Raw genomic sequence first — 23811 nt, 5'->3', positions numbered from 1 at the left:
TGCAGGTGTTTTATTGTTGAGTACTCTTGGAGAAAACACCTGTGAGAGTGAGGAAAGTGATGTGGAGTAGAAAGAAGTTGAACTGTGATGCAATAGAGAGTTATCAGTAGAGACCTCAGCTGATCTCAAGGGAAGCTCTGGAGTTGGGATGGCTATTCAGAGTTCATCATGCATCCAGGCGAAGAGACTCGTGGTTGCACTTCCTTGTAGATCAGTCCCTACATGCAGGCTACCTGTAGTGGAGGAACATTATAGGGCGGCTCCCCTCAGCTAAGACCAATTTCCAGCCAGCGCTTCTGGCAGCTGGAGAAGTAAATGCTTTCAGCCTGAAGGTTGAGGTCTGAGTGGCCTACCAGGACTAGAGCGCGGCATAGTTTGGGGGACTCAGACTTCTTCCATCCTGTTGATTTATGTTACAAAGACATATGCATTCTACCCCCACATATGCATTCTAAGGGAAATAGGCATAATAGGATATGTGTCTCTTTCTTCTATTCACTTGGACATTTCCCCTAAGTTACACACGTCGTTCCATTGACTTGCCAGTGTCTGGAACAGCCAGATGAACACATCTAGCAGCAAAAGAAGCTGGGACATTATTTCTTATTCCCTCCCAGCCTTATACCCCAAGGTATAATTGACAAAATTGTATATATTAAAAGTGTACAGTGTGGTGATCTGATATACACATATATTGTGAAGTGATTATCACAGTCAGGTTAATAAACACATCCATCACTTCACACAGTTACCAATTTTGTGTGTATGTATAGTGGGAATGCCAAAATCTACTCTCTTAGCAAATTTCAAGTATACAGACCAGCTACAGCTACCATGCTGTGCATCAGATCCCCAGAACTTACTCATCTTATAACTGAAAGTTAGTTTTTTTTGTTGTTGTTGCTTTTTTTTTTTTTTTTTTTACCAGCATCTCTCCTTAGGACATTTATTTCTTTTGTTTGTCTCTATAAGGTATGAATGAAGGAAACCAACATGAATGAAAGTGGTTATTTTGGGTCTTTTATTCATGTTGTATTTCCCAAGTTTTCCAGACTAATCATGTAGAGCTTTTATAATCAGGATAAATATTATTAAAGTGTATAACAGCTGTAGTTGATTGCTGGAAGAATATGAACTTTTAAAGGGTGAAACTTTAACTGGTTTCTGTATCAAATATGGAAACCACAGAGAGGAAGAAGGCAGTAGACAGTCACCAGGATGGCTTTAAATAATTATTTATTTAATTAGTTAACTCAGCAAACATTTAATGAGCATTCTCCTTGACCAGGGGAAAATTTCCTTCTATTGCTTTTGTTCAATCTTCATTGATTGTGACCTTCTAAGATTGAAAGTTAATCAACCACAAAGTGGGTGCTTTTTCAAGTTAGAAACATTCATGTGTAATTACATGTGTGCATGGACAACTTTAATAGGTGTTGGGTTTGTTATTTATGTTTGCCATTGGATTTAGAACAAAGCTGGAGTGTGAGACAATAAGGTCTCTGCACCCTCAGGAAAGTAGTTGGCTATGGGGATTTGATGGGGGGGAGCTGACTTCACTGTCGTGGCTCCCCTAGTGTATTTGGTTGCTATAGCTGAAAAAGACAAAGGCTAGAAGTCTCCTTTCTTATTTCTTTCTCCCTTTCCCAGCCTGTACACTTGTGTTCTGTGACTCATTTGGGCAAAGGCACCATAACATTCTATCAGCAATAAATTTTCCTGCTTAATTTTATAGTATCTTGATGGGTTAGGAATAATCTAAATTCTGTGTCTGTCTTGAAGTCATCTACAGCCTATCATAAATTGTTCTGCCACGTGCACATTTTAAAAATAAATTTTATTACAGAAAAATAGGTAAATACAAAATTAGAATAATATAATGAACCCTATGCAGCCTTTATTTAGGTTCAAGAATTATTAATATTTTCCCACTTTTTATTTTTTGCTGGAGAATTTGAAAGCAAATCCTTTATTGTGTCTGAACATCCCACAGACATCTTGATAAAAGCTGCACCCTTCACGGATACATTGCAGACTTCCTTGAGGGCTGCATGTGAAGAGTGTTTTTGATTTTACGGCGGAAATTTTCCTCAAGCCAATAAGTTGCTTGTGCCAAGACCAATTAATTTACTCATTCATAACCAAGAGAAATAGTATGTGCTGTTAGTCAAGTGAGCTGTGGAGCCCTTACCTGGCTTTTGCTTGCCATTTATTTTAATTTGTTTGTCCTCACACAGCATTACTAGCCAGTCATTTCTCAGCAGCCTTGAATGAACTGAGGAGCCCTTGTCACAGAATTAGGGGACAAAGAGAGAGCTTTCTTTGCATAAAGACTGTCCTCCTAGACGCTATGATCCGGGAGTCTGTGTTCCTTGAAATTAACGATCACGTCAGAGGTGCCATCTTCCCTAAAGCAGTCAGTCACTAGCCGGTGTGTCAGCTGCCTTTCTCATGCAGAAAGAACTGAAGTTTAGAACACACCTCATGGCTATCTCAGCTACTCTGCTTAACTTCACTGTGGTCTATAAAATGGTTTTTTAAATAACAGTAAAATTTGCATAACATAAAATTTACCATCTTAACCATTTTTAAGTGTACAGTTCAGTAGTGTTGAGTATATTTACATTGGCAACCGATCCACAAAACTCTTTTCATCTTGGAAAACTGAAACTCTGTACGAAACAATTAATTTCCCATTCTCTATTACCCCCACGCCCTGGCAGCCATCGTTCTACTTTCTGTCTCTATGAATTTGACTACTCTAGGTATCTCATATAAGTGAAATTATACAGTCTTGGTCTCTTGCGACTGGCCTGTTTCACTTAGCATAGTGTCCTCAAGGTTCATCCATGTTGTAGCATGTGCCAGAATTGCCTTGCTTTTTAAGGCTGACTACTATTCCACTATATGTATACACCACATTTTGTTTATCCATTCATCTGTTGATGGTTACTTGGGTTGCTTCCACATTTTGGCTCTTGTGCTGCTGTAAACATGGGTGTGTACAACACGTTCTTTAGGTGAAAACTTCTTTTCTTGTTCTGGAATATGTTGTTTCCTTGTATTTTGGGTGCCTACCATTGGTTGAGTACTATCCTTCCCTGAGGTTACTGCAGGACCTAAAATGCCATTTCATTATATCTTTCAAATCCTGGGCACTTTTTCTCCTTGACCTGCTGTGCCATTTGCCATTGGTATGGCCACCATTTGGTATAGTGCTTGAGACACAGTGTAGATATTTGTTAAACAATTAAATGAATGAACAAATGAATGAATGAATGAATGAAAATTAAATTGAAGAGAAACAAGTTGTTTTTCTCCATAAAATGGATGGGACCTCAGGGGTACCTGGGTGACTCAGTTAAGCGTCTGCCTTCAGCTTAGGTCATGATCTCAGGGTGAGCCTGAGTGGATCAAGCCCCACATTGGGCTCCCTGCTCAGCAGGGAGTCTGCTTCTCCCTCTCCCTCTGCTACTACGCCCTGCTTGTTCCCTCTCTCTCACTCTCTCTCTCTCCCTCCCTCAAATAAATAAATAAAAGATCTAAAAAAAAAAAATGGTTGGGACCTCAGGCCTGTCTAGATATATTCCAGAAGGCTTCTCTTTCAAACATCTGGCCCATGTTCCTATTTAAATTAACTCAGTATAGATTAATTTACCTATTGTTCTATATTTTTAGTCAAAACACACTAGCATATCCAATACTTCTTTTCCTGCCTTTCTTCCCATGATTTGAACAAGTAGAGGCTCAATATATATTTATTACAAATGAGTAAATCTGAGAGTGAATGTATGTATGAAGGAATTATTTAATGAATGAGCCAACTAAGAATATATTCTTTGGTGAGTGGTATATTTCTTGGAGACCTTCATTATGATAGGAGAGAGAAAGGGAAGGAAGGAGGAATGGGAGGGACGTAATTTATTCTCTCATTCCACAACTAACCACAGTTCTAAGTACTGGCGGTTCAGCAGCAAACAAAGCAGGCATGGTTTAAGCTCTCAGCATCTTACCTTCTGGGGAGTGAAACAGACAACAGAATGATTTCCAGTCGTTCTGGTGCCATGAAAGGAAACAGGAAACCATGGTAGAGAAGAATAGGGGCCTACTGAGGAGGGTAGTCAGGAGGACATAGATGAGGAGGTGACACCTTCAGAGTGAGAAGGAGACTGGTCAGGAGAAGGGGGAGACTGTGCTGAGGCCAGAGGACACCTGGTCAGAGGAAAGCATTCCCAAGGAGCCCATCTGACTTCTGTGGAGAGGGGAGCAGAGAGGAGTGAAGCCAGAGCAGGGACCTGGCAGGCCATGGTAAAGAATTTGGATTTTTTGTTAAGAGCATTGAAAATCCATTGACATGTTTGAGTGTGAGAAAGGTATGATCTAATTTGTGTTTTAAGAAGCTCAGTCTGGTTGCTGTGGGGAAGATTATTGAAGGGTGTGTCTGGAAGAGGAGTGTGCTGTCAGGTCTACTTATGGGAGCCATAGCCCAGGTGAGAGATGAGGGTGACCTGGAGTGGAGGTGACGCTGGAGCCGGAGAGATGGGGGCAGATTGAAGACTCAGTATCGAGATGAGATATTGCCTTCTTCCCCTCCTGTGTTTTGTCTGCTTGTCCCTATGTTTATTTTGTTACCTATGAAGGCAGTTCCTCAAGGTCGGCGGAATCTGTTGCTATTATCACTGCCATCTGGATGAATAATTTCACTTGGTACTGTGTCAGATTCTAGGCATTAGTTCACTGGACAATAGCTATTGCAAGTTTCTATCCCCTCTCACTTATGAACTTAAAAGATCTCTCTCTCTCTCTCTCTCTCTTACACACACACATCAAAAATATAAATTATTGTAAGTTAATATTTCACTGAGTGAAATATAATGATTCCATCCATCGTGGTCATATCTCTTTGATTCCTAAGCTTTGTTTTGGAAAATATACATAGAGAGAAGGGAACAGTCTTAGAAGGATCTGTGTTTAAAATACAGCACACTATGCTTCCTTAAAACTCACTTTTTGTTCATAGAGTGTCGTGAGTTTTGAGTATATCTGGAAATATGTTACGTTTGCTATGATTTGTTCAAGCTATTCTGGAGAAGAATAGACTACAATTTTTCCTAGTACAGCTCAGTTCATTATCTGAATACTGCAACACTAAGTCAGGGGTGGACAGTTGTAGGAGTGACATCAAGGGGATTATGTCGGGACCGATAGTCAAATGCACATTGTTTGCCTTATGATACTTGGTTGAAACTCAGGTTATGACTTAACTCTTGGATCTTGTCTAAGGGCAGATCTAAGAGAAGTACTCTGTAGAATTTTTAGACCCACCGTCCTTTTGACCCTGTTCTTAAAATTCTGAAGGGTTAGCCCCAGAATCAATCAAACCAGTCTTCCTAGAGATCTTGAAATAAATGATGGTCCTGAACCTCTCCAGACCCAGAACAACCCACTTGCCACCCTTATCCTATGGGGACGAAGGGGAAACTAATCAACTGTTGGGGATGAAGAAAAGGTGAAACATGTAGGTTGCTTGCCTCGACAAATTCTGACCCCTGCCTACTCTTTTTGTGATTTTTCAAATATAAAATGTGAGATTTCTTAGGAAATGGTCATTAAAATGAATTCTTTATCCCTTCAATTCACAAAATAGTATTTGTAAATTACAGAAGACATATTCCTTTCTCTCCTCACAGAGGGAACATTGTCTGTTTCAGGCTTCATTTTCGCTAATATGGGATTTCAGCTCCAGCTGTAATTCAGGAGGTGCTTGTCTGGTAATTGCATTCTTTTGCTGATTTTTCTCTTTCTCATCTTGAAGGTGATTTTATTTTTTCATGCTATAAACCAAAAGCTATATAATGTTCTTATTAGGGAAGAACAATTAACATATCCATGAATTGTGGTCCTATTTATACATCTTTTATCAGAATGAATTACTTGCTTGTTTAAGAATGAAGTTCTACCTCATTTAAGACCATTTTTGTCTATTAGCAAATGAATTCTCTTTGAATTTTCATGAGTGTGTTTTACTTCACACCAAAGAGACATTGTTTTAGAAAATCAGAACATTGAAAAATTTTTAAACAAATAAAAAAGTATTATCTGCTTATAAATAGCGGAAGTTGAAACACAAATAATATATTTCCTAATTGCTTTTTCATCTAGCCTTAGCAACAATTGATAACACACTACTTAAACAAAGACGTATTTTAAAAAAGCTTTTAAAAGAGCCATCTGCCAGGTCAAATTGATTAAACATCTAAATAACATGTTGGATTTAAAATAGATTTGTGTGAGGTATCTGTTTCATCCTTGAGGAACAATAATAAACTTTGTGGAGAAGGTTGAGCTTTCTCCAGAGTTTACTTGAGATGTCAAGATAAGTAATTGCCTTGCTGCTACAAATTTGGAACTTAACATTTCGTTGGGCCTATTTTTGCTGCCACTCCATAGATAATAAATTTCATGAATGGATCTTTTCATTGGCAGAAGTTAGCTCCTTTTGTTTTCTCTGCAGAAAATGAGTTGCATTGCTTTGTGATAGGCAGGTATCCAAGCACTAATACTTTTCATTTCAGTCTAGAATCAGGTAATGACGGCCCATCATTCTTCCTGACAGCTGGGATGACAATCTTGCTCGTCCCATATCTTCTAGTACAGCTCAAGGACGGTTACAGTGGCTAGAATTTTATCAGTAGGCCCAAGAGTCAAGGGACAGGAGTGATGTGATCTGGAGTAGGTGATTAACTTTTTCAAGATTCCTCTCATGTTATCAACTCCAAATTGACCAAAAGGTGCTATTTTGCTGTAGAACCTTAAAGGCCATCCTTCACTTATCCCTCTGGAATGATACAAACGCAATCTATTTTGTTGACCAATTCTTTTCCTCTCTCTCTCTCTCTCTTTTTTTTTTTTTTTGATGCAGTCAATCAGGTGTTGCCCAGCTAGAGCTTGTAGGACAAACCCAGTCTATGGCTGGCAAGCTAAAGATGGGTTTTATATTTTTAAATGGTTGAAAAATCAGAAGAAAAATATCTCATGAAAATGATAGGTCAGTGCCCGTAAATAAAATTTTACTTGAACACAACCTGCTGATTCACTTACATATTGCCTATGGCTATTTTCTGCTACATTGAAAAAGTTGAATTGAGTAGTTAGGACAGATACCGTATGGACCACAAAGCCCAAGTTGAGGCAAGTCTAGGCACGTCTCAAAAAATATGTTATTTGCTACGTTTATAGCTATGAACCTGTCCTTAAGTGTAGTGGTGATTTTCCTGTACTGTGGACAAGATATTTTTTTCCAGAACCAAATGGAGAAAATTGTTAGCACGTTTCTCATGTTCAGTATGGTCTACTTGAATTAAGGGAAGAGTCAAAGCAATAAGGTGTCAGAGCCTGTTGGAGAGTAAATCATCTAATCCAGAGGTCATCTAAGTTGGAGGTATGGGGTTACTGCATCTTTGACTTTACCTGCTTCCTCTTTATCCAGTCATTTTATTTAGGAGCTCATCTCAACTTCTCAAGGTATGCAAACTTTCAGAAATTTCAACAATACTAGTAGCATTTTTTCCTTTTTCTTTTTCCTTTTCTTTTTTTTTTTTAAAGGAATTAGCCCATGTTTATTATAAAAAATAATACGTGGCCAGCTATCTTTTTTTAAACTAAAAAAAAAAAGTGGGAATATAGAACTTACTACAAAGATTAAAAATACCAAGTTTTTTAGTGGTCTCTGGCAGGGTTTTAAGATTTTTTTTTCCTTCTCTGCAACAAACTCTTGTATGTATGCAAAGTTGATGGGATAGTAAACAACTTCTGGGCTGATCAATTGATATTTGAAGTAAAGTTACCGGTGAGGGTATTTTGCACATGTATTAGAAACCTTACAAATTTGCATCTGTCCTTTCTTTACTTATGCAGATCAGCTAAGTAGCATGCTATTTAAAGACTTGGTAGGAGTTGTCCTACCTCATGTCATTCTCTGCACTAGCCTGGCTTTAGCATCCCTCTGTGTTAGTGTCCAGGGCGAGCCACCCCGTGTGCGGGGAGCATGTGCTTTGTGGACATGCGGATCTACAGAGAGTTGTAAGACCCCAGCCACCAAGAAGAGGGTGGCAAACCCTGATCTGCAAATGAGCACTTCCTCTTTCCCACACGTGGCATTCAGCTTTAGGGCAAGATCACAAAACCTCTTCAGCACGGATTAAATATCAATCACAGGGCCCCAAATGGATAAAGGCTGAAATAGTGTATTTTGGATGAAGCCCAGGAAACAAATTATACTGTATGTTCTGTCTTTAAAGGAATCATTCCCCCAATGGGGCAGGAAATTTTAGGCTTGTCCACAGTGTGACCAGACAGGACTCTCCCAGGCTGTTTGCAAGGGCTGTAATTAGCCTCCTGTAAGCTCTGGGAGAATACAGGAGAGCAGGGCGGCACTGCGGAGCCTTGCCGGGTTCAGTCTGGACTATTCCTGGGCCTGAGGCACTGGTTGATTCTACTCAGCTCTGGAAGAGTTTCCAGCCGGAACTTCTGAAAACTCCAGTGGAATCTATTAGAACCCCTCTGTGGGATTCACCCAGGACTGTGGCTCTGGTCAGCAGGTTGTAATGGTTCAGTGATTCAGAGTTACTGCCTCACCTTCCCCATCACCCCTGCTGTCCACTCTGTGGTTTCCTTGTTTCCTGTATGCATTTCATCTCATTGGTGAGATTGTGACTCCCCCTCTCCCGCACCTCAAAACTCCTCGTCTCCTATTCCTTTCACAGCCCCTAAACACTAGTGAGACTTCACATTCAGTTCAATAACTTCTCTGTAAATGTTGACTGTGTGGCAGGACTGGAGAGGCTAGTTCTCGGGAGAATGTGTGCTTTTGCATGTATATATAACTGTGCAATGTTAATGAGTCCCAGCCAGACCTTATAGGAGTGATTTAATTCTCTTGCCATTAGTCAAACAAACAGTAGGTGGGACGGGTGTTAAGCTTAAATATCTCCGGTGCACCATTTGAACCATACGTACCACCTGTGGGTTTTTTGCAACCTGCCCTTTTGTTGCGGTGGGTCCCCTAATTCTCTTTTCAGTCCCTTTCATCTCTTCATTGTTCTCAAAGGCACAGTGCTGTAAACCACATAGAGGCCTTTCAACTTCCCTTGCATTTTGTTTGATTCAGCCAATTGACTAGTACTGTCAGCTAATTGGAGTGGAAATGTAAAATGAAAGCTGTATTATTCAGCTGCCAAGTCTCCTCACTTGGCAGGGAGTGGGTGATGCTGGTAATTGTACCAGAAGTGTAATTGCTCTGGGTTCTGCCTCTGGATTTAACAGTGAACCCTGGGAGGGTCTTCCTCAGAGACACCTGATACCTGCTTCTCTTTAGTGGCTTTCTGGCAAACAGTGAGGCTTGAAGCAAATCAAATCTAATCAAGCATTCTTACGTTGTTAGAGAATACAACTACTGTGTATTTTGCTGACTGCGGGAGTGGATTGCTTCGTTTAAGTACTTAGTCAATATGTCATTCCCATCAGAACTGGCAGTTAATTTCCTCTTGGTTTGGAATGGGGGTGGAATCCACGTTCCCAGAGGTGAAGATGCTAACCTCATATGCCAGTCGTGGCCTGTGCCAGGATGTTCTGGGGAACAGTAGCTGGTGCAGAACAGAAGCCCATTTGTAAACTACTTATGAAGGAGGGAGGGTTTACATGTCTGGAAAGAGCTGAATAGATTAATGGAAAAATAAGGAAAGTAAAATGTAGTTCATTAGTTCGTCTTTAAAGTTAATCGTCTCCGTGGTTTTGGAAAGCTAACCAAGCTGGCTTTCTTTTGTCTTTTCTTTTCTGTTTTTTTCCACTTTAATTCGTGAACGGAGTGACAGTGGTGAACCATACTTCAGGGTAGATTATGTGGGCTGTAGTATGTGGGATCGTATGGCAAGGGGAACTTCGCTCTTCCCCACGACTTAACCCTGAGTCCATGGCGTACGATAGTGACCTTTCTCACTTAACCTGCCAGGACGGAGCTTCAGAATCCTCCTCAACACAGCATTTTAAGTGTGTTTTTCTTTTGCAGAGCTGGCATGTGTGAGAAAACCTGTTTACCATCTCTGAGTTAGAACTTTAGAAGAATATTTCCACTCTTAACCCAGGAAATGGAAATAGCAGCAGCTATGTAATTAGTGTACTCTTCTCATTTGCCAAGATTAAGAGGGTTGATTTGTGCAGTGTTGTCTGGTACAGTTCTGTTACCATATCATTATTACTTTATTATGCCATGTGGCTTTATAGAAAGCTTCCTCACACATTTCCAGAGGAGAAGCTGTTTTTGTTTCCTTAGAAGCTTCAGATCTTGAGTAAGATATTGAGAATAAGGTTGCTGAGGCAGGGCTGGCTACCTTTGTTGGTCCCAGCTTCCCTCCTGCACAGAAATCCTTGCCGGCTGCAAGGAGGTGGGGTGGAGATGGCAACAGCAGCCAAAGTCAATTAGGTCAGTTGATCAGTTATGCACAAACCTGTCGAGAGCTGTTCTCTCCAGAACAATTATTTTTTAGTTGAAAGAGCATGGTTCTTGAAACCAAGCAGTCCTGGCTTCATACTCTGGATTTCCCAGGTAATATGTCACCAAACAATTTTTAAAATTTTGGTTTCTTTTTCTTTTCTTTTTTTTGTAAGACAGAAGCAATAATTTAGTAATTAACAGGATTTTTACAAGGATTAAATGTTACATGTAAATACATACACATATACACACATTTCTATGTAATATGTATGTTATAGGTGTATATATGCATGTATACGTACCTATAATATACACATATAGGTATATAGAAGACACACACATATGTGTAATATATGCGTGTAGTAGTTCCTTAGTAAAAAATAGCTGTGGTTACTGTATGGACATATAACTTGTGTAATGACATTTTAAAATGGACATTATAAAATGGGGTTTGGAAAGTTATATGTTTGATTCTTTTTAATGCATTATCTTAATGATATCTTATTTTGAAAAGTAAGCTTTCTAACTTGCTTGCACATTAGGAGTGGTTGTATATTGATGAACTTGGTCATGAAATGCACACATGAGAAAAAAAATCCAGCAGATGATGAACTGCTTTATAACTTCTGCGCAGAAGTGTACGGTGGCGATCCCTCCGAGAAACAGAGGTCATATAGAGATTTATCTGGAGCACAGGAAAGGTCCAAGGATGGAGAAATGGGAGCCTCTGTTCTACCCTGTAAGTGTTGGGCACTGTGCTGAGGAACTGAAAATGTGTTATCTAATTTACCCTCCTAATATTCCTCCATAAAGATATTTTATTATCTTTATTCTTTTTATGTAAAAGTAAACCAAGGCTGTCAGGATAATTGTCTTAAGGTTCTGTAACTAGGCAGGGAGCTGGATTCCAACTCCCAGATGTATGACTCCAGAATTCACCTCCAGATTCTGGACACTGTGACCTAACCTCTGACTTTTATGGAGGAAGAATCTGAGGTTCTGGCAAATGACTTGTCTAGCCAGCTTGCTGAAGGCAGGTTCTAACTCCTAGTCCAGTGCTCTTTTTCTGTACTTGGTTCTCTTTCCAATTATTCTTTTCCTTTGTTCCCTAATTGTTTTAAAAAATCTTGCTTCTTCAACTGTATTTCAAGTTCATGTGCATATACATGTAAGGGACGGGATTGTACTTTTCTGTATCTCCCACTTGACTAGCAGAATGATAAATCCTCTATAAATTCTTGGTGACTTGAACTGTTGAAAGATTTAGTCTCCGAAATTCCATTTTGAATGAGGCAGTCTATGTATACATATACACAAATTGGGGCTTTATCTCTGAGACATTTAACTGATACTTTATAATAATGGTTCTCAATGTTATTGGATCCACTGTACTGTTTTTATCCAATCTGACAACCTTTATCTTTTAACATTTTCATTCAGTGTAATTACTGATATTTGAAGGTTTATATTTACTATCTTACTGTTTGTTTTCTGTTTGTTCTTCTGTTCTATGATTCTTTTTTCTCTCTTTTCTTCTTTTGGATCAATCCAAAATTCATATCCCCATCTTTTAGCTTGTTAGTTATATACATGCTTTTACTATTTCTTTTAGTGATAATCCTAGAGATTATAACATGTATTAATTATTTTATCTCTTCCCAACTAGGATCTTAAAACACTTTATTTTTTATTTAACCCTTTGCTGTCTTATGTGTTATTGCTATGCAGTTTGTATCTACATATATTTTAAATGCCACAAAATATTATTATTTTTGTTTTGTACAGTTATTTTTTTGGATTTACCCACACATATGCCCTCTCCTTTACTCTTGATTCCTTCTGACATTGCTATGTTTCCATCTACAATCATTTTCATTTTGCCTGAAGAACTTCCTTTACTTTTTTTTATGTTCAGATCTGCGGGTGACAAATTCTCATAAGTTTTATTAATTTAAAGTGTCTTCATTTCATTTTTAATTTTTGAAGGCTATTTTTGCTGGGTATAGAATTCACTTAGTGATTGTTTTCATTTATCACTTTAAAGATTTGTTTTATGACTTCCATCATTTTTTGTGGAGAAGTTGGCTATCAGATTTATTGTTCTTCTTTGAATATAATTCTCCACCCCTCTATAGATTTGAAGATTTTTCTGTATGGAAGCAACTTAAGTGACTGTCAGTGGATGAATAAATAAAGAAAATGTGGTACACACACACACACACACACACACACATACACACACACATACACACACACACACATACACACACACACACATACACACACACACACACACACATACACACATACACACACTGGGATATTATTCAGCCTTTAAAAAGAAGGAAATCCTATCATTTGTGACAATATAGATCAACTTGGAGAGCATGATGCTAAGTGAAATAAACCAGACTGAGAAAGACAAACACAACATGATATCACTTATGGATGGAATCTGAAAACAAAACAAAACAAAACAAAACAAAAAAAAACCTGTCAAACTTATATAAGCAGAGAGTAGAAAGTGGTTGCTAGGGGCCAGGGGTGAGGAGGAATAGAGAAAGGAAAAATATATTTTATTCTTTACTGTTAGTTTTTCATAGTCTTACTCTGATGTGCTTAGGTATTATTTTCTTTATGTTTATTATGCTTGATAGTCCTTTTACTTCTTGAATCTATGGCTTAATGTTTTTCTTCTGTCTTGGAAAGTTTTGGGCTGTTATTTTTTCAAAAATTTATTTCTGCCCATTTCTGTCATGTCTTCCTCAGTTGCCCATGTGTTAAACCTTGAAGCATGTTTCATGTGTCTCCCATGCTCTTTTCTGTTTTCTATACTTTTTGTTTTTTTGTCCTTCAGTTTGGATATTTTTCTATTGAGCTATCTTCTTACTTACCAATATTCCTTTGAGCTATGTCCAGTATGCAGTTAAACAAAATTAATTTCATTTGTTTGTATTTTTCTGTTCTAGAATTTCAAATTAATTGTGGTTGGGATACTGGTTATGTGATAAAATATTCATAGTTATTTTAAAATTTCCAGTATATTTTTTTGTCCTCTGTTATTTTCATAAAGTTCTAAACAAAAAATACAATCTTTCTTTGAGTTACATGATAGTTAAAGTTCTGGATAATTCAGTGTGTATTATTACCAGTCAATAAGTTCTTCGTGTTTATAAGTAAAACAGAGTTAGAGTAAATAATCAGATAATTATAAACAGATTTTTCACTGACATGAATGTTCAGTAGGACATTCAAATGTCGTGTGGAAGTGGGACAGTTTTTCTTTGTGTTTTGCATGACGTGAAATCTAGAATTCATGATCCCTGTCCATTAAATGCCAGTAGTACCCCAATCTTCAGTCTTTAAAACAAATTCTAAAATGCTTTGTAGGGTGGCATCGCCCCTGTTTAGGAGCCTGCTTTACATTAAATAGTGAGGTTGCATTGTCTGTAGTGAAATCTTTGACTCAGGGTCTTGACCAGGCCTGAAAACAGACATTTTAGGATGTGGCTTTACCTGGTTGAATGCGAGTGTCAGAACAGCTCTCAACCATTTACTGGATGGCCAATTTAACTAGGCCAACTGCCAAGAGCCTGGCTACAGGAAAAATAAAAAAGGAAAAAAGAAAGTTGGGGAATAAGTACATGCAGCAGAACTTCAAATGATCTGTACAGTATTCGCATGCTGGAACGTGATAGCTGGAACATGCTATTCATGTTCACTTGAATGAGCTTGGCATTCAAGTCAGAAATAGAGGGGCCCTTTCAGAGCAAAGGTCTTGACTGAGACATAAGTCTAGAAGACAGGATCTTAGTGCGTATTGAAATGGCCACTGCAGGTGCAAGACTTTTATTGGACAGCATGGGGAGTGAAGTGCTGTTGTCTGTATATTTGGCTTTTTAGCAATTACATCACAAAATAGCTAGTGATTATCTAAATTTGGGAATATCCATCCATCCATCAGTCAAAAACATTGTAAGTGCCTGCTATGTTTTAGTCACTATGGGAACACAAAGGTACTTATATATAAAGAAATAGTCTCTACTCTTGGGAAGGGAGGGAGGCAAATAACCTAATTGTAAAAGAATGATAATGATATATTGCAGAGGAAGACAAGAAAATAAATAATATGAGAGATAATGGTATAGCAATAATTTATTTCATGTGCAAACATTTTGAATGTTTGTTTTTCTTCATTTGCCTTAGGAATATGAAATGAAGTCTTTGAGAGCAGAATTTTTTAGAGGAAAAATATAATTAGAAACTTAAGTTATATTAGGGTCTCCCTATATCTTACTTACTTAAAGTGGAAAAATGAGTCAGTCTGTTTATTCATTATAGAACTTTTTTTCTGTGGGTAACATCTCTAGAAATTTATGAGGGTTATTTTGTCATTGGGGTGCTCTTAGGTTGTCCTTTCACTATAACAGGATTGTGTTAGAATGAATGGAAAGCTGGGTGTAAAAAATAGAAGAGTTACAGAACTAAGCCTGTGTTTCCATTGCTTCAGAATTTGGAATATGAAGCACATTCACTGGGCATTTAATTTTATTCTGCATTTTGAAGAGATCCTCTTTTGTTTGTTTGTTTTGTTTTTTCTCTTCTAGGAGTATAGTTTCCACAGCACTCTCTAGTGGAATATTTTATAAACATTTAGGCTGTGTAAAACGTAGCTCCCCCTTCTCTTGGAAAACTGGAGATTCCAGGAGGGATTTTCTAAAGTTTTAAATGCTACAACTACGCCCTCTGTCACAGAAAATACCATCATCAACTGGTTAGGGTTGTGGCAAATGACCAGAATCATAAGTAACATTTATTGAATGCTTCCTATGTACCAGTCACTGTGCTAATAAGTATATTAGTTTATTTCATGTTTATTATCACTCTATTGGGTTCTATCTTATCCATAGTTTATATGTTAGGAAATGGACACTCAGAAAAGCTAAGAGATTTGTTCAAGATCCCACAGCTAGGGAGCAGTTGAATTGGTGTTTGAATCCAAGTTTACCCACTCCACCGTATTGGTATTGCTACTTGAGTGAGTGTGGTGTATGACCTTGTGTTCATAGACCAAGGCTGTGGGTACAGAAGTAAGTATGGTTGGAAAAATGAAAGCTTCAGAATCAAATGGACACTGGTTCAAATATAGGTGCCATCACTGAATAAGCTTTGGTAATATTACCTAACCTCTGTGAACCTTGGTTTCCTTATCTATAAAGGAGGGGTGATGATATCTATCTCAAAATATTTTAGGAAGAAATATAAAAGATCTGAATGTGCCAAAGAGTCTGGAATCCAGAAGGTGCCATTTTTTTCGTTTTTCTTTTTGTGAAAAATAGGACTTGGAGGAATAAGTCTGGCATTGTGGAAGTGGGGAAGCTTTGGAACATGAGGCAGAGAAATATTGACTTAGTCAAGGAGGCAGAGAGGTCCTCCCTGAGGAAGCGGTATTTCAACAGAAACCTGGAGGACATATGGAAGTTAGATTAAAAGGGGTAAGTGTGGGCGCGTGGGTGGCTCAGTTGTTAAGCAGCTGCCTTCAACTCAGGTCATGATCCCAGGGTCCTGGGATCAAGCCCTGCATCGGGCTCCCTCCTCAGAGGGAAGCCTGCTTCTCCCTCTCCAACTCCCCCTGCTTGTGTTCCCTCTCTCGATGTGTTTCTCTCTGTCAATAAATAAAATCTTAAAAAAAGGGGGGGTAAGAGTATATAAGGCACCGGGGTGGTTCAGTGGGTCAAGAGTCCAACTCTTGATTTTACCTCAGGTCATGCATGATCTCAGGGTTGTGAGATTGAGCTCCATGGTGGGCTCCATGATTTTCTCTCTTCCTCTGCCCCTCCCCCCTCAAAAAATGGAGGGCGTAGGAGTGTGCTTTGCAGGCATGGGGCACATTTTAGGCAGGTAAGTCGCTTAATCTCACAGTCCTTTCCTCTGAAATGTGCAGTACAGCCCTCATGTGCCTTATCTTGGCCTGTAAAGTGAGAGAGTGAAGGTAGCCATGATTTTACCTGGTAAGACTGCTGTACACTAGAAGGCATTCATTGTTATTGATATCGTATGACAATAGTGTGGCATGGAAAAAAAGGATGGCTTTGAATCTAGATCAACTTATTACTAGATGTGCTCTAGACAGTTCCTTCAGTCTTTCCACACCCTATTCCTTCATTTATAAAATGAATGCTTTTATAAATGCATTTATAAAATAAGGCTTTGTTCCCAAGATGCTGTGAGGAGCAGTGGGCTGGCATGTGTATGGGGGACCCGCAGAAGTACTGGCATGTGGCGGGAGCTTGTTCCCTTTCCTACCCTGCCCCCACCTATGCTACCACACCATGCTAGAGAGACATATATACAGGAACTTGATGTTAACTTGCCACACTTTCAGCGTCTCTTGTCAGCCAGCTGAACAGACATTTTCAGTTATATGTAGCAGCGGTCTTTTCATCTGTGACTCATGCTGTTGTTTCCGTATCCAAGCTAATATTCTTATAGCCAGTGCCTTTGGGTTTATCATTTTAAGACAGCAGGAGGGGGATATCAGGTGCAAGTTAGTCACTCCAGGATGCTGAAATGAGAAACAGCTTAGGTCCTTGGTGTGGAAAACAAGAAACTCCACGAGGGGGCCTTATATGGGGCAAGCTTTTGAAATCGGTCTCAAGCAGGGAGTGGTCTGCCATTTTCTCTCTTATTTGGCATTAACTTATATTTGCTCCTCCTGAAAGGAGAGAATTTAATGTAAATATAAGGACTCCTATCTTTTCTTAACAATAGGTATCCTCTGTTCTTTTTTATTTGGGGCCGGATGAGGAGCTTTACATGAACTTTAAAATGAGACTGAATGAAAAAGGTATTGTTTATCTAAGCTGTCTGAGGAAGGGCACTTGGGGAAAAGAATTGAACTCTAAAATAACCTTATGAAAGTTATTGATTTGTTTCTTTATGGTTCCTTGACAAACAAGAACATTATTTCCATGCCTGAACTGGAGCTGGGTCAAAGAACACTTTTTTATAGATTATCTTTTCTGAAAACCAGACTTGTCAGAAAAATAAACCTCCAGAAATGAAGATATGAGACCCAGCTGAATATTGTGGCCCTTCCTTGCTTTGAAGGACAAGTAGGGAACACAATTAATTTTTTAAAATCTTCCTGAGTGCACAAATGTTTAGGAATAACTCAAGAAGTTTAGATAAATGGCTCACTGTTTTATATTTGGTAGGTAGTTTGATTTAACTCTACTTCCCCGCTGCCAGTTCAACTCTAAAGCCCAGATTCTATTTACCTATGGTCAGCAGGAAAAGGGACACATTTTTTTTTTGTTCTTGTACCTTATATTTTAAAAGTAACTTTAAAAGGTCACATAAGTTTCACCTACCATGTGCAAATACTGTTCTAGACATTAGGGTCACAGCAGTGAACAAAACAAGCAAAATTCCTGCTCTTTTAGGGCTGTGTTCTAATGGTAAAGAGAAAGGCCATTAGTAAACAACTGTATAATATAATGTTAAGTGGTGACTTCTAGGAAGGAATCCAAGTAAAGGAATAGATAGATGCAAAATACTGTCCGAAGAGGTGGTGTTTGAACAGCCACTTGAGTGAAATGAAAGAATAAGCCGTGGAGATGTTTGGAGGAAGAGCACCCCAAATAGAGGGAATGGCAATTTTTAAGGCCCTGCACTGGGAACATACTCGGTAGTTCCAGGAACAACAAAGAAAACCAGTATAGCTAGAGCCAGTTAAAAAAGGTTTGTGAGAAAGGGTAGAAAATGAAGTCAGAGAGAGAACTAAGTTGCCACTTGAACTTTTTAAGCAGTAGAGAAGTATGACCAGATGCCATCAAGCTAGGACAATCCTATCCTGAAGTCCATTTGCATTCTGAACCCCCCACTTTGGAGCCCGGCTTGCTCTAAGTTACAAGCCATGTTCCCCAGAAGGTGCTTGGAGAGACTTTTAGCACCCATTTCCTTGAGGTGCTTTCAACAGCCCTCATTTGTCAGCCCCAAACTGATCCCCAAACTGATCTGTGACCACACAATCTTTAGCTGGGTCCTCCCATTTGATTCAAGAAAGCTTTGGGTCAACCAAGGCTAAACATAAGGACCGAAGAATCAGTAATTCTTGATGCCAAGAAGATCCATCAGAGTTAAGAAAACAAACTCAAAAAAGGAGAGTGTTGTGCTGTCTTCCAGGCTATAAGTGCACAGGGACCTGAGGCCCAAGCTGCTCACAGCTGTCCCCACACCCAGGGAAGCCAGGGGTCCTGGCCTACATCTCCTTACTGGGAGATTCTCAACAGCTCCCTATCTCAGCACTGAGTTACCTAAAGATGGCTTTGAGAAGCTGACATTTCTGTGAAAACACTTCATTTAAAGAAATATGTTTCATTGAATAAATGAGTAAATATACATGCCTATTATACTGGTCCAGCTTTTCTAGACACTTTTAATATGCTACAAGAAATTATGTAAGTTACATTTTTGTTATTGAAAAAAAATAGAAACTGTGCATAAGAATAAAGGAAAAAACAAAAAAAAATTACCTACAATCTATATACAGGAATGACCATCTTTCACTTACTGGTTTATATAATTTTGTACTTTGTTTCCATGTGCATGAATATGTTTTTATTATAAAAATGGCATTATGTGACATACAAATGGCTAACAGACACATGAAAAAATGTTCAAAATCATTAGCCATCAGGGAAATTCAAACCAAAACCACACTGAGATACCACCTTACGCCAGTTAGAATGGCAAAAATTGACAAGGCAAGAAACAACAATTGCTGGAGAGGATGTGGAGAAAGGGGATCCCTCCTACATTGTTGATGGGAATGCAAGTTGGTACAGCCACTCTGGAAAACAGTGTGGAGGTCCCTTAAAAAGTTAAAAATGGAGCTACCCTATGACCCAGCCATTGCACTACTGGGTATTTACCCCAAAGATACAGACGTAGTGAAGAGAAGGGCCATATGCACCCCAATGTTCATAGCAGCATTGTCCACAATAGCTAAATCGTGGAAGGAACCGAGATGCCCTTCAACAGATGACTGGATTAAGAAGTTGTGGTCCATATATACAATGGAATATTACTCAGCTATCAAAAATAACGATTTCTCAACATTTGCTGCAACATGGATGGCACTGGAGGAGATAATGCTAAGTGAAATAAGTCAAGCAGAGAAAGACAATTATCGTATGGTTTATCTCATCTATGGAACATAAGAGCTAGGAAGATCGGTAGGGGAAGAAAGGGATAAAGAAAGGGGGGGTAATCAGAAGGGGGAATGAAGCATGAGAGACTATGGACTATGAGAAACAAACTAAGGGCTTCAGAGGGGAGAGGAGTGGGGGAATGGGATAGACTGGTGATGGGTAGTAAGGAGGGCACGTGGAAGTGCCTATTGCATGGTGCACTGGGTGTTATACGCAACTTATGAATCATCGAACTTTACATCAGAAACCAGGGATGTACTGTATAGTGACTAACAATATAATAAAAAAATTTAAAAAATGGCATTATATTCTACATATTATTTTTTAACTTGGAAGCACAGTTTTGGGTGAGCTTTATTTCTTTTTTCTCATTTCTGTTCTAAGAAACCAAGGGAATTTAAAATGAGATGAATTAATCAATAATTGAAGTAGGGTTATTATACCATTCAAATTGAAGAAAATTTATGTTGACAGTTGATATACTGCTCTTATAGAATACTGTAAATAATTTCCCCCCAGAAATTTGAGTGAGGGCTATATTCATTATTTATTTTTAGCACTAATGAAATGTTCAATAAATACTTAACCAAGTGAAATAAGTTTTTTTTCCTTGAATTACTTGACTCTTACTTTAAGATATTTGGAGATGGAGGGACTATATTATCTGCAAGAACATTTGATCCACGTATTATTAAAAATATTAAAAGCTATATTAACAGATCATATTTTGATTGCTTTTTAGTTTGTCATAATCTAATCCTTTAATCTATATTCTAGGGAAAAAGTATTTTAAGAATTCCTTTTGCAAAATGTGTTAGATTGGAAGAGAGGATTATAAAGCAATGGAATTGCAGTAGTAACATGGAAGATCTGTAAAACTCACTTTACAGTGTTATTTCTTTGGACTTTATGGCTTTATCCAAAGTTTTAGCTATTGAGGAACTCTAGTATCCCCACCTTCATAAAGCAATTTTATGGAACCATAGAAATTGATTCGTAAAGTTTTAGGCCTGAAAATATATAGCCATCTATCCAGGCCTTGGTAAAGGGCTCATTTTATTTAAAATTAGCCATAAATTACTACTCTATGAGGATATCAACATAAGGAAGTTTTTGACAAGTCCGACGGCCTGATGAAGAATTTTTTTCAAACGTAGTTTGATTCCAGTGAAGTAATAACCTTCAGCATTACGGGGATTTTGTAGTGTTATCACTTAGACATTGTTTTATCAAGATCTTGCATCTTAACTGGGTATTTCATTTTGCCTGGATAGATATTTTCTTGAGGGTTAGCAAGTTCTCAGTGTTGTTAATTAATTCAGCAGCACTCAGGAACCACATTCAGTGAAGGGGGTACATAGAAAGGAGTGAAACGAGACCTCCTTGTTTAAAAGAGTCATAGTCTGGTGGGAGGACAAATACGTAAACAAATTCAGGAAGGCCTCTTGGGCCCAGAGAAATCTAACTTTGAATTAACATGAAGAAAAATTACGCATCAATGGGTGAAAGTAAAATATGATTCCCTGTTTTTAGAAGATCCTGTATAGAGGTCAGTAACCAAGTCCAGTGACTGAGAGCTGCTAACAAGTATAATGGACTGTTTTGGAGTCTGGGGTCACTGAGACAAGAATTGACGTGCAGAGAAGTTGACCCCTGGTGTAAGAATGCCATACCTGGAGAGAGTGAAGGTGACTGTGCTGAGAGCCATAGTGAGTATGTGGGGCTGGTATGGCCATCCTGTGTCCAAGTGAAAGGAAGACGTGGATTCCTGGTTGTGTCAGCTCAGTGAGACAGGGAATTCCACTTATCTAAGGAATAATGAAAATGGAGTCTGTGGATTCATTCTTCCCTTCTGCTGCAACATCCTGAATCCTTTCAGTGCTAGGGTCCTAATGAAATAGTAATTTCACTCTGTTCTACGTAGGTAGGCTAGAGTGGGAAGATGAGAAAGTCAGGTACTTATGGAACTGTTTTCTCTCTGAGAAAAGGAAATGTTTAGGAGATGCTTGCTAAATGACTGTGACATCTTAGAAAACATTTGGATTAAAAATAAATTACACTTAATCCGCCCTTAGTAAGTTCCAGGCACTGTTCAGATCTCTTTAAATACATCGTCTCATTTGCTCCTTTCAACAATCCTATGAGTTAAGTACTTTATCATCCCTACTTCTCAGGTGAGAAACCAGGGCACAGACACCTTAACTTGATGACAGACTCGCCATTTGGAGTGGTGACACCGGGATTCAAGCCCAGGCAGCCGGGCTCCTGAGCCTGGCTGTCCAGGTCTCTTAGAGCTTTGTGATCTTGAGCAAATTACTCAATCTCCCACGTCTTGTTACCTCATCTGTAAAATGGGAACAGTCATAACAATAATGCCAGCTCCATAGAGCTGTCATGCATGTAAGCACCTTGCAGAGATTTGATATGCAGTTACTTCCCTCTCTGCCGGGCCCAGCCCTCTAGAATGATGGCAGAGGTCAGGAAAGCACACAGGCCACCCTCCTCTAGTACCACAAATGCCTCCTCTATCAGTGCGTCCTGCTCCAAGAGTCATGCATAAGTCAGCCTAAGATAATAATCAATAAATGGTAGCTGCTGACTTTGTGAAGTTGTCACTTTTATTTAATCTGTATCCTGAAACTGATATTGTGCTCTTGAAATCAGCAGGGAACATATTTTACCTCGTGCTTGGGAATGAAATTTGTTTTTCTTCACCTACTTGTCATCGCTCCTTCGCTGAAGAAGAGACTGTAGTTGGCACGCTATTGCCAATTTCAGAGGAATGTGCTATAACAATAAAAAAAAGAAAGAAAGAAAGAAAGAAAGAAAGAAAGAAAGAAAGAAAGAAAGAAAGAAAGAAAGAAAGAAAGAAATTCAGAGGTATTCCAAATCAGGTTCTAGTATTCATTTGCTTTGACTCAGAGTTTTTGTGAATTAGCCACTGGGAATGTAATCTCACGTTAGATATGTTTTGTGTTTTTTAAGCGACTTTGGGTTTGAAGCACGTTCCCTAAGAGGTTATACATTTAACATTTCTCAGTCTGAAAGGATGACTTCATCTGTGCTTGGGAAGGTTGTGCACATCCATGGAAGTCCATACTTGTGTTGGTATGTCAGACATAGTCCTCCAGAGAAACAGAACCAAAAGGAGACATATGGGTATCTTTATATATGTGTATATATAAAAAGAGATTTATTTTAAAGGATTGGCTCATGCAGTTGTGGGGACTGGCAAGTCCAAAATCTGTAGGGCAGGCCAGCAGGCTGGAAATTTAGTCAAGAGTTAAAGTTGTACTTGCGAGATTGAAATTTTGATATTTGTAGGGCAGGCTGGTAGCCTGGAAACTTAGGCAAAATTTCCATGTAATAGTCTTGAGGCTAAATTCCTTCCTCTTCAAGAAACGTCAAATTTTGCTTTACAAACCTTCAACTGATTGGATGAGGCCCATCATGTCATCCAGGGTAATCTCCTTTACTTGAATCAACTGATTGTAAATGTTAATTACATCTACAGACTATCTTCACGGCAATGTACAGGCTGGTGTTTGACCAAACAGCCAGGCATCACAGTCTAGTCAAGTTGACATGTAACATTAACTGTCACACTTGGTTTCTGCTTTTTTGTGGGGAAGTTCCAGTTCATCCCAGTTCAAGTCAAAGGCCCTCAGGTTCATGATCCATAATAACGTGTGAGAGTCTGATGAATGGTGCTCGTATGCATGCTTCATTTGTACCCCAATATGATTAGCATACAGCTGCGCATATCACAGCCACTCAATAATTTGGTTGATCTGCCCTGAATACACTGAACTACTTGTTCAAGTCCTTGTTTCTATGAGCATTACACTAGACAGTACGCAAGAGCTGGAAAGTGACGTCTAAGGTGCTGGTATTAGCTAACTAGTGGCAAATGCTGCTTTCAGGATGCTGGTTACTGCTAGTGCAAGTGTCCTTTTCCTTTAAACATGCTCCGATGGTTTCTGTTAGTTAACAGCAAAGGGAAACTTCAAGTCGGGGAGCAACTTGTCCTCCTGAGGTTTCAGGCCAATCGATCGTTTTTACTCTGGATATCGACAGCTCTCTGCTGCATGCCCTTGTTTTTGG

The 23811-nt window shown here is 38.9% G+C and overlaps 1 protein-coding gene and 1 long non-coding RNA gene across 2 annotated transcripts in view; both read left to right on the top strand.

The window, feature by feature from the left end:
• The window catches only part of FRAS1 (Fraser extracellular matrix complex subunit 1), a 416963-nt gene that overhangs the window by 126647 nt on the left and 266505 nt on the right, over positions 1-23811 (top strand). The gene's annotated exons all lie outside the window — the stretch shown is intronic.
• LOC121101456 lies at positions 15850-22820 on the top strand. The gene is made up of 3 exons (XR_005833442.1): positions 15850-15987; positions 21241-21416; positions 22372-22820. It is a non-coding gene; the product is annotated as an uncharacterized LOC121101456 (long non-coding RNA).

Source organism: Ursus maritimus, unplaced genomic scaffold (assembly GCF_017311325.1).
Source record: "Ursus maritimus isolate PB19 unplaced genomic scaffold, ASM1731132v1 scaffold_8, whole genome shotgun sequence".
Lineage (NCBI taxonomy): Eukaryota > Metazoa > Chordata > Mammalia > Carnivora > Ursidae > Ursus > Ursus maritimus.
Note: the sequence above shows the minus strand (reverse complement) of the source record. Positions and strands in the feature narration are given on the sequence as shown.